Source organism: Lathyrus oleraceus, chromosome 1, assembly GCF_024323335.1.
Source record: "Lathyrus oleraceus cultivar Zhongwan6 chromosome 1, CAAS_Psat_ZW6_1.0, whole genome shotgun sequence".
Taxonomy (NCBI): Eukaryota; Viridiplantae; Streptophyta; class Magnoliopsida; order Fabales; family Fabaceae; genus Lathyrus; species Lathyrus oleraceus.
The window spans coordinates 294261259-294273753 of NC_066579.1; positions in this window are offsets into that span (position 1 = coordinate 294261259).

Genomic DNA, 12495 nt, shown 5'->3' on the forward strand with positions numbered 1-12495 from the left:
AGTCTAAACTGCTGTTTACATTCTCCCATCTTAAGCCTTAATACTGTACTTCTGACAAATTTCTGTTGTTGCAAGCACATGTCTAATGTTCACTAAGTCACTGTGGTATTAAGGTGATATCGTTCCTTTCTCTATATCTCTGCTAAAGCTCATGACTTCAAAATTTCATCTCAAAATGATGTGGTTTATATATATTCCCTTAATATATCCATTTGGTTGTGTATTGCTGTATATATTGTTGCTTATGCATCAAACTAGTCATTGCATGTGGTAAACAGTGGAAAATGAAAATTTGTACAGTATGAGTCGACCGCACCAGGGTTATGGTCGACGCATGAAAATTAATTTCTGCATATTTTCAAAAATCAAACAGTATGCGTCGACGCATACAGGGGTATGGTCGACGCATCGCTCGAAAATTCCGTTTTTCTGCAGAAAAATTTGAATCATCACTCATGCATTCCATCATTAACCGTGCATTTACACTCCACACCCTTCCAACTACCCACTACATTGTAACCTGCACCTACCCACTAGCTAGTGCTCTATATTCTTCCATCTTCCCAAAACCCTAATCTTTCCACTATAAATTGGGAAAAACCCCTCTCTTGAAGAATCACTCTCAAAACCCTCATTAAACCTTCTCTATACATCCAAACACTCTATCTCAAACCCACTCAAATGGCTTCTTCATCACGCAGACCTTCCGGCAAGAGACCACGTGAATCATCTGGTGTATCTCTTCCCATATCTGCCGTATCTCTCGTTCCACCTGCTCGTGTTGAAACCTACAACCAAGACATCGGTAAACGAAGTGTTGTGCAACAACATGCGTTCTACAGACTTGAAGCTGACCGTATGCACTTACCGGAAGTTTTGGCTCTGCTGAAGCATCAAGGTCTCCTAAATTTCTTGGAGTGCAACTCTCAATACAGTGAAGACCTTGTCCGAGTCTTCTACTCCGGTCTTCATGAGAAGTTTCGCGGACACAAACTCTCCTCCAAAGTTGGCTCTGTTAAGGTATCAGTTAAATCAAACTTTTGGAATAGATATTTTGATTTGTCTGTGGATGATGCCGGAAACTCCCTGCCTGAGGTGACTGATACTCACCACATTGATGGCTATGAGTTTAAGCGCGCATTGAATGACATGTTGGTACGGCCATATTCTGATGATTTTGTGCAGAGTGACATGTTCCCACGAACCGTCACTGCCGGCAAACTGAACGCCGGGGAAAGGATTCTTCAGTGGGTTGTCTCACGCATCCTGCGGCCCAAGAAGGGCGGTCTCTCCAGAGTCGAACAGCCCGAAGTTCATTTGATCTATATTCTGAAAAATAAGATACAGATCAACTGGCCATACTACATTGCCAGTAGAATGTATAATCTTAGGGATTCCGGACGAGGAACTGCTCTCGCCTACGGATCGTTCATCCAAGAAATCCTCACATCAGCAAATGTTAGCCATCCGTCCTTCCCGTTAACATCAATCACACCTGACAAAGAGTTTAGCACAAAGACCATGTCTATGATGGGTTATCTATGGTGCAAGGAGCGGAAGCAATATAAGTTTGTTAGAAGATCAAATATTCCTGTAAGGGATGACAGTGATGATAGTGAAGATCAAGAAGATGAAGTGGAAAGAGAACAAGAAGAAGAAGCAGAAGAAGAACAAGAAATAAGGCACGATGATGCTTTCATTGGTGGAGATGAAAGTCCTCCACCAGTTGACACGCTTGACCACTCCGGCTCTGCTTGGGTACAGCAGCCGGATACATATGAAGAAGATGCTCCACAGTGGGGTGGCTGGGGTGAATGGCAACATTCAGGTTGGACAACTCAACGTGAATTTTACCAGCCATATCACCAGGTTGAGGAAGAACTTCCTCCATCCCCTCCACATCAAGCTGATTCTTCAGAGCTGTTGGAGATGATGCAAAGCATGCAGCTTGCTCAACAAACATTCATGCAATCCCAAGATGACCGACTTGCTCAAATTAACAGTCAACTTCAGACCCAAAATGAGCGGCTCGACAATCTCTCCACAAGCCTAAATGAACGGTATGCAGATTTGGATCGGCAAGTCACCGGTAGTCTTAGGCATCTGGAAGGTGTTACTGATTATCTAGAAACTCTGGCTGACCCCAGCAGAAATCCAGGCGTATGCTACCATCCTGGACACCGTCACTTAAGACAATAGCCATTCATATGCACTTTACATGTTGCTTGTTGTTTTTGCATGTATTTTGTTGTTGTTTTGCCTGTTTATGCACCACAACTTCATTATGTATTTTCTCATTCTTAATTAATGACTAGTGTTAAGAAATGATATTTGTGTGATATTATTTCGTTGGTATCTACTACTGCCTGTGAATTTATCGTTGCAACCTTGAATAATTACTCTGTCTCTCTTTTTGATGTTGTCAAAGGGGGAGAAAAATGCTGACATTGCTGACAAACTAACAGTCTGACAAACTGCAAATGGCCTTAGATTACAAAAGAAAGGGGGAGTGTGCAAAATGTGTCAAGGCTGCATGATGTTCGTCACGCTGAGTTATACGGGTTGTCATCATCAAAAAGGGGGAGTATGTAAAGACAAAGTCTCATACACACACGATGTCAAGTTTCGATGATGACAAAAGACCATCATGCAAGTCTACGAACAAATGCATCACATTACTCACCATATCCTTTTCACGTTATCCTAAAGCTATTATAATCATTAAAGACATACAAACAAAGCGTGATCATGACCATATATATAAAATTCACTAACCACAGTTTTTCTGCAGATTTCATGGCTTTGAGTCGACCATAGGGGTCAGCTCAAAGCCCACGGGTCGGCGCAAGGGCTCTGCCCAAACTGGTGGGAGTCAGCGCAAGAACCCTATGCGTCGACGCATAAGGTCGACGCTTAACTCACGGGTCGGCGCAAAAATCCCTTGCGTCGACGCATGCAGTCAGCGCGTGCCCCACGGGTCAGCGTGCGCTGACCCTATGGTCGACCGTTCGCGCGCAAACTCAATTTTCTGAGTTATTTCAAAGTTTAAATTTCTGTTCTGTCTGTTTGGTTTTGTCTGTTACTATAAATAGAAGCAAAAACACTTCTATTAACTAACATTTGAATTTTTGAGTACAAGTGTTCAAGGAAACAAGAAAGAGTGAAATAGTTGTCAAAGATTCATCATCTTCATCTTCAACAGTCCAAAAATTCATCAACTGCACACAATAACTTTTGATGCAAATTTGTGACAGTTTGAAGGTGATAAGGTTCAAGGTAGCGATTGAAGAATCGGGTTCGAGTTGAAGTCTTGACAGGTTCTTTCTTGAATAAAACCATTAGGGTTTTATCCTCCAATACCGGTTTGCGTTTGGGGGTTTTTGGACGGGTTGCTTCATTATCATTCAGCTGAGCGAAGGTAACTGATAAGAGAAAGTCTTCATCAGTTTAGTAGCGGAGTCGGTGATTGAGCAGTGAAGAATCCGGGTTTGATTGTTCTTGTTCGTGATCAGCCGGGCCAAGGGATTGAAGAACGGAAGGTTCATCAACGAGCGGCAGGAAACGGAAGTCAAACATCAACAATCAAAGGTCTTGATTCATCTTGAATCAAGGGGAAAGGAGAAGAAGTATCATTCAACATATTGCGAAATTCTGTTGTTTACATACTCTGCACTCCTTGTAAAAACGATTAAACATCACAGGTTATATCTATTGATCATCTCAATTCTAATTTTAGAATTGAGGGCAGACGTACCCCGAAGCGAGGACGGCGGGGGAACTGCCTCATCAAATCTCTGTCTTCTTTAAATTTTCTGCACAAGCTAATTTTCAGCTTAAAATTTAAGTGATTTTAGTTTAAGCAATTTTCTGACAAACATTGATTTAAGTTGAGAAAGTGGTGCAAACTGTTGTTGGAATACTAAGTACAATAACATATTGTACTAGGAAAAATCGTATCACTTACTTAACTCAAAAATCACTTAGAGTGCTTGTGCACACCAAGTGTTTGTAATATTGCCTAAGCTAAAATTACCTTAAGTTTTCTCTTTGGTATTTTGACTCATTGGAACTAGGCTTGCAAATAAGTGATCTAGATAATTGATTGTGCTTTGTGTGTAGTGAATTGTATCTCTTCTAATCAAATAATCCATTCGCTTAACGCATATCCGGTTTTCCAATAACGGTTCGTTTTAGACTAATTTTCCTCGGCAGCTTCCGCACCTAAAAACATTTTTAAACCAATTTTTCTTTTAAATTGGTAGCGCCGACTAAAGTTTTAATTGAGATCTATTCAACCCCCCCTTCTAGATCCGTGCCATAGTCTAACACATTAAGTTGCTTACAGTTCTTTAAGAACTTGCTTGCTGCTGCTTGGTTTTTAAACCACTTGAGGTAGGACTTCTATTCTTCATGTAGTCTGGAGACCCGGTCTGTTATTTGGCCGGGCAAACTGTCTGAAGTCCTCCTTAAGAGGCGATGCTTGTGATTGTTTAATATTGTGCCTAAGCAGGTAAAGTCCTTAATCAAGGCAATTGGTGGAAGTTAGGGATATGCAATCTATCCCCCACTACTCTGTGAGTCGTCCCTCTGCTCACACGGCTGTGTGTTGATGCATTGGGACACAAACCCAAGATCTCGTGCTGTTGCACAATCGAGTCAGAGTCTTTGAGCGTAGAAGGGTCCCTCCATTCTGGACCCACGCTCCTTTGTCAGAAGCTCTCCCTGGTCAGGGATAAGAGCTGTGAGGTCTCATCCTCACTTCACCTTTTCATCTGCTTCACCTTAGCCTCGTAATGGCAAGGTTAAGAGCAAACACAGCCTGTACAGATGACTTGCTTCGGCAGTCAAACCCATTGTTTGAGCCCACTTGATTGGTTATAGTGTGTGCTTTGTGAATATTTGTTTGACGTGGTTGTTTGAAATGCTTGATGTTTGTATGCTTGTGTGCTTGCTTTCTTCCTGGATAGGAGTAGCTTGTAGTTGTGCAAGTAGGTAGAAACCTCAACGTAGGGTAACGATGCATGACAACACTAGGCTCGAGTCCAGCTCCCTGGTAGTGTGTCTTCCCTCGGTTTCTGGCTAGATTTTCTTTCCCTTGAGGGGGAACTACATCGCCCTGATCCTTGTTTCAGATGAGGTATGTAGGCAGGTGGTCGTGCGAGACCACTCCGGGCAACCTTTTCTTTTTTTGTGTGCGTTTACTTGTTATCTGATTATGTTTTGGTCCGGATGCCGACGTAAGTCCAGTAATTGGCTGTCGGGCTCCACGTTTGCCGTTTTGTGCGTGTTTTGGTTCGGATGCCGACGTAAGTCCAGTAATTGGCTGTCGGGCTCCACGTTTGCCGTTTTGTGCGTGTTTTGGTTCGGATGCTGACGTAATTCCATCGAGTGGTTGTCGGGCTCCATGTTTGCCATCTGTTTGTGTGTTTTGTGTTGTTTGGCGTGCGTAAGCCGAACTACAGTGGCTCTGATTCTCGTTCCAGACGAGATATGTAGGCATAGGACGCGATGTCCTATCGAGCTCCCTTCTCTTAACCCCACCTGCGTTCCCTGTGTGTGTGTGTGTGATATTTAGCAACCTATTCTTTATTTTAGAACGTGGATCCCGTCGAGTACGACGGACGTGAGGGGTGCTAATACCTTCCCCTTGCGTAACCGACTCCCTTACCCTTTCTCTTTGGTCGCGAGACCATTTCCTTTCCAGGTTTCTCTGAGCGTTTCCTTTCCCTATCTTGGGATAAATAACGCGCAGTGGCGGCTCTGTGTTGTGTTTTTATTTGAGTCCCGCCGGTTGTTTTTTCGCGGATGCGACAGCTGGCGACTCTGCTGGGGACATCAACTGATGTAGACCTATGCTGGTCCATCGTCCCTAAGCGAGTCCTTCCTAGCGTTCTAGGATAGTTTAGGTTGCTTGTGTTGTTTGATTTATTGCATTTATTATTCTAACCACTGTATATATTTGCATTAAATATGTGCATGCATCATTCTATCATGTTGTCGTCCTCTGTGCAGGTGGTTCCTCTGTTTGGGGTGGGTGTTCTGAGTGGGGCTAAAACCCAGGCCCGAGTATACACCTAGGATTAGTGTGGTCTCACGTTCCTCATTTGCTAAATCAGCATAATGTTGTAACGTGACATACCACAAGCCGGACGAGGTTCATTTGATAGTGCTTGCCTCTGTGGATATTCCGTTTTGGTTGAGTTACTTCATCTGAACTGTTGACTCTGGTGACCGATCATTTCCCGGATCTTTGGTTTAGACGATCTTAAGGGAGCTACAATGGCACACCCGAAAGGACAAACCCATTGAGTATCCTTGCCCGATTGTCGAGACTATTATCCGCCTTAGGGTGACCTGATTAGAATTTACCTGTGAGGGGAGGGTGATTCTTTCAGATGCATGTTCAGATGGTAACTTTGATGGTGACTTTTTGTTCTGTGGATCAGAGTCATATTTATAAGTCGGATTTATGGTCATTTATTGCCGAGACGCCGGAGTGCTGTCCGAGTTATTTATCAGTGGGGATCCGTTTATTTCAGGATTCCCCGGGCCGATTCAGAGATGGCGTGATGGGTATCTGATCAGAGACGGTTTGATGATGATGATGATGTATCTGTCTTCCGTTTATTTCGGAACCCATAAGTCGGATTTGTGGTTAGTCAGACCTCAGATGGTTGTGATCGGTTCAGAGATCAGGGCTGTGATCCAGAGCAACAGATGATCAGATGACTTGGAGGATGGCACAGTGCATTACATCTGCATCATTCTCATTTTGCATTCATCTGCACTAAACCTACGTCTAGCCGTATGGGGAGTATTATCGATTGAGAATCTGGTTGAGAGACATCCTGATGTCAGAATGTTATTGTCAAAATATTATCTGTCTCGATGAAACCAGAATCAAAGGACAGAAGCTTCCTCATATGGATAGACGTTGCATTCATGCATATTAACCTGTTTGCTGTTTTGCAGGAATCATTGCTCGTGCTCGTAGAACTGCACCTTTGCACTCAACCCGTCCTCACAGATATTTCACCAGACGCAATACTCCCAGACTGATGGATCTCCCAAACACAGATGTTCTCGAGCTGAAAGAGAAAATGAATGAGCTGATCAACATCATGCAGGGTTTTGCAGTTGGTCAGAAAGCTTTGGCTGACAAAGTTGAAAAGCTCGAGCGGGCCTCAGCTGCTAACAGTGTGGTTAACCTGGATGGTGTCTCCAACCAGGGGCTGGGTGGATCCAGAGACGGTGAAAAAAGAGCAACTGTAGGTTTGGTGAATAACAATGCTGCTGGTTTCGGTGCTGCTACAGGTGGTCAACCCGGTCAGGGGCATAACCTGAAGGACAGTTTGTTCCCTCCATTCTTTGGGGTTGATGACGATAGAGAGGAAGACAAGGAAGCTGACCAATTCTCCATGCTGAATGAGCCACTTGGGCAATATGGTGTCCAACCCCAAAACAAGGAGATCCATTTGCTGGCAGAGAAGGTAAGGGCTCTGGAAAGCCATGCTACTCCGGGATTTGTCAACATGTCAAATATGGGGCTGGTGGAAGGGATTGTGATCCCGCAGAAGTTCAAGGCGCCCGCGTTTGATAAGTACAATGGGAGTTCCTGCCCTGAAACCCATCTCCAAGCTTTCGTTCGCAAGATTTCTGCGTACACGACGGATCAGAAGCTCTGGATGTACTTCTTCCAGGACAGTTTGTCCGGAGGATCTCTGGAATGGTACACCAAGCTGAAGTCTGCTGATATCAAGAGCTGGCAGGACCTTGGTGACGCATTCTTTAAACAGTATCAGTTCAACGCTGATATGGCTCCGAGTCGTACCCAGCTGCAGGGTATGTCTCAGAAGTCAAGTGAGGGGTTTAAAGAATATGCACAACGGTGGAGGGAGTTGGCTGCCAGAGTTCAACCTCCGCTGGTGGATCGGGAGATGTCGGATCTATTCATGGGTACCCTGCAAGGGGTTTTTGCTGAAAGAATGGTGGGTTGTCCTGTAACCAACTTTGCTGACATTGTGGTGGCAGGGGAGAGAATCGAAAGTTGGCTGAAAATGGGGAAGATCCAGGGAGGTAATGCTTCGTCATCAGCATCGAAGGAGCCATTCGGGAACGGTCAGCGCAAGAATGAGGGTAATACCAGTGCGGTCTACGCTCAGAGAGGACCCAGTAGGGATCGTTACTTCCAGCACACCGCTGCGGTAACTATTCCTGCTGACAATCAGCCTGCACAACAGCAACAGCAGTGTCAGCCATTTCAGCAGAGGTCTCAGAGGGCAGGATATCCAGTCAGGAGGAGGATGAGTGATCGGCATTTTGACAGGCCGCCTGTGACATACTCTGTCCTATTGAAAAAGTTGAAGGATCTAGGGCTGGTACAGTTGAGGACTTTGGCACCTATGAGACCTGATCAAAGGCCAGCCAATTTTGATGAAAATGTCAAATGTGAATTCCATTCGGGTGCTCCCGGGCACAGTGTAGAGGATTGCAAAGCTTTTAAGCACGTAGTCCAAGACCTGGTGGATTCCAAGGCTATCAACTTTGCTCCATCTCCGAATGTTAATGCTAATCCCATGTCGGCGCATGGTCAGGCGATGGTGAGTGCAATTGTTGAAGATTCAGATCACGCCTGTGCAACGGGTGGAGAGAACGACAGTGACTGCAAGTTTGAGAGTTGGATAAAGCCGTGCGTACCAGGAAGCTGGAAGGCTTAAAAGATCAGCACTGACACTCGTCCGGAAGAGTAATATTTCTTGTTTTCATTCTTTATCTGCATGAAAGCCATACGTTTTGCCCGAAACGTAATGGTCCATTGTAAGGGCCACCTCATGTTTAAATTTGCATTTTCTGCATCATTAATAAATGGATGTTTTTCAGTCAAAAAGCGGTGTTCCCTGTTTTTCATTTATTTTTGCAGTTTAAAAAAACAAATAAAAATGGCAATGCTTATTTTCATTTTTCTTCTTTTTTGATTTGTCTCGTCCCAAAATTCAAAAATAATTCTCCGGATCTCGTTGATAACAATTTGGTTACCCCTCATATGACTTCGACAATCCGAGCAATCAGGCTGAAGAAGGAGGCGAAGAAGACTGTGATCTGCTGGAATTAACCAGGATGTTAAAACCAGAGGAGAAGGTGATTCAGCCGCATGAAGAGCGGGTTGAGATTGTTATTCCAAGCACCGCCGAGGTCAGGAAGGAAATAGGAAAATGAGGCCGCTTCATAGGCGAATCGAGAGCAGAATGGTAGCCTTGTTGAAAGAGCATGTGGATGCTTTCACCTGGTCATGTCAGGATATGCCAGGGTCGGATACTGATGTCGCGGTACAAAGCTACCAGGGAGAGCAGATTGTCCTCTAAAGAAGCAGAGCGCCAGTGCCTATATCAGAGAGCCGTGGTGACTTTGTTTCATGATATGATTCATCATGGAATCGAATGCTATGTTGATGACATGATAGCAAAGTCCTATACAGAAGTGGGGCATCTGGCAGATCTGGCCAAGTTGTTGGACCAGTTGAGATAATTCAAACTGAGGTTGAATTCAGATAAGTGCACTATCAGAGTGCGGTCCGGTAAGATGTTGGGGTTCATCATAAGTGGAAAAGAGGAATCGAGGGTGATCCTGCTAAAAAAAAAAAAAAAAAAAAAAAAAAAAAACGAAAAATGCCTGAACCGAGAATACAGAAAGAGGTTCGTGGTCTCTTAGGCAGATGGAACTACCTGTCATGGTTCACATCTCATCTAACAACCATGCGGGAACCCATTCAAGGAAAAAAAAAAAGCAAACGGTCAGGCGAAATATTGATTGCCAAGGGGCATTGAAAAAAAATAAAGAGAATGAGTTGCAGGAGCCTCCGATTCTGATGCCTCCTGTGGAGGGAAGACCGTTAATTCTGTACCTGACAGTCTTCGAGGGGTCTACGAGGTGTATTGGGTCAGCATGACGAGTCTTGTCGAAAAGAGCATGCAATTTACCTTAGCAAAAAGTTCATCGACTGTGAAACAGTACATTCACTGCTCGAGAGAACTTGCTGTACTTTGGCATAGGCTGCTCGCCGACTGAGACAGTATATGCTGATTCATACCACTTTGTGGATTTCGAGATGGATTTGATCAGGTAGATTTCTGAAAGAGCCAGCAATGACCGGACGGGTTGCGAAAGGGCCAGTGATCTTGATTGAATACGATATTCGATATATCTCTCAGAAAGCAGTCAAGGGGTGTATTGTCTGATTACATAGCCCCGCAACCCATTGAGGATTATCAACCAATGAAGTTTGAGTTCCCTGATGAGGACATCTCGAGGTGCTCTAATCGAAAGATTGAGAGTAACCGATCCCGGAGGAGGGGCCTGACCCTGAATCCGAACGGATTCTGATGTCTGATGGGGAGGTTAAGGTGAATGAGTTTTTGTTGCCCGGATAACGTTTGAATGCACTGACGGTGTGATTGAGTAGGAAGCTGGTATCCTGAGTACCGAACGGCGGTACGCACATTTAATGGGGCAATTCTTTTCTTGTTGGTATATGGAATGGAAGCGGTGCTACCAATTGAGGTTCAGATTCCCTCTTTGAGAGTCCTGATGGACGTCAAGTTGCAAGAGGCGGAATGGGCAAGGACCCGATACGAAGAGTTGAGCCTGATAGAGGAAAAGAGGCTAGCAGCCATCTGTCATGGGCAGCTATACCAGCGACGGATGAAGCGTGCTTTTGACAGAAAGGTACGACCTCGTGTGTATCACGTAGGTGATATGGTGCTGAAAAGGATCCTTCCTCCTCAAAACGATCGAAGGGGCAAATGGACACTCAATCATGAATCCCCAGCATGGTCAAGAAGGTTTTCTCTGGAGGAGCCTTGTTGTTAACGACCATGGATGGCGAGGATTTTCCATCCCCTGTGAATGCGGACGCAGTTAAAAAAATACTTCGTATAAAGAGACCCGCTGGACGAAAAGAATAAAATAGTCCAGGCAAAAATGGGCATCCCGACGAACCAAAAACAGAAAAAAGGTTCGGGCAAAAATTAGGGATAAAATGAAAAAACTGTACACCCGGCAAGTCGAAAACCTGAAAAGGCGACTTGGGCAAAAAAGGGTATCCCGGTGGACTGAAAACCCGAGAGGGCGGTCCAGGCAAAAGAGGGATTGAGACGAACAACTGCGTCTGGCATGATCGTTTACGCTTTGGTTAAAGCACCATGGATAAAACCCGGTAGGGATCAATCAGAATCGTCTTGTTCAGAAGGCAGAAAGAACGGAGAGTCTGAGGACATATGGGGTGTAACCGAGTTGGAACTCGATGAGATCACGGGATTCACATTGCCATTAGGGTAGATTTTTCCTTTTATGCGAAATTACCTCTTTTCAGGAATTGCTTCCTTTTGTATTGCTCATTTGAGCCACACTTTTCCAATCAATAAAATGCACATTCAGTCAAATAATTTTGTTTTTGTTTTTCGTTACCGCTTTGATTGCAAAAACATCCAGATATTTTTGATAAAGAATCTTGCATTTTAAGACATACAGGTCCCTTCCAATGCATGTTTATAAGATTGAAAGCTGGAAATCTTATTTGGAAGGTTGAGTGACCCAAGTGTTGAAATCTTGACACGCCTGGGGCACGATTTTATCTGACGATCTGTTTTGCAGGAATTGTTAGGTATTTTCACTCACTTGCAGGTGGTGATGTGGAAGTTTTGTAACAAATCCCCAGAGAGTTCGCTCAGGGACGAATGTATGAAGGGATGACGAAGACGTTGAGACGTACGACGATCCTTGATGGTAATCAAGAAGACTCTTCAAAGTCGGAAGATTTGAAAGTCTGTAGAAATTCCCCACAGGGTCCAGTCAGGGACGAGGGACGGTGAAGAGACGACGAGGGACATCCGACGGCCTTTGGAATTAATCAAGAAGACTCTTCAAAGTCAGAAGATTGAAAAGTATGTATAAATCCCAGGAGTACGTTTCTCGTCGAGCGCGGGGCGATTGGGAATACAAGATGATGGAGCAGAAAAGGTCCAGACAAGTCTGGGAATTCTCAAAAGTGGAAAGCTGATGCGAGATTGGGAGGTGGATACCAGGGTTCGACGAGTCGACGGGTGTTTTGTACCAACTTTTCTCATTTCCCAGCTAAGTCCCCAAGCAGAGCGGTGAGGACTAGCTCCCCAGCAGATCCAAGGTCCGTGGACTTCTCCAGCCGAGTCAGGATGGTTATCCCAACAGGTTTACAGCGGTGTTTCCTCAGCAGCCAGGCCAGAAGGTTGCTATCTCCCCGAGTGGAGCGGGTTTCAATGAAATATATCTCCAGCAGTGTTCATCCTACCAGTGGATTGGACAAGTTCCCGTAGCGGACGGGTTTTTGCATCCCCAACTGAGTGTATCCTACGTGTGGATTGCATGGGTTGTCCCCAGCGGAGTAGCATTCGTTTCCCCTAGCAGGGTCAGGATGGTTATCCCCAGCAGGTGTTAGAATTGATGCTTCCCCGGTTGCCAGTC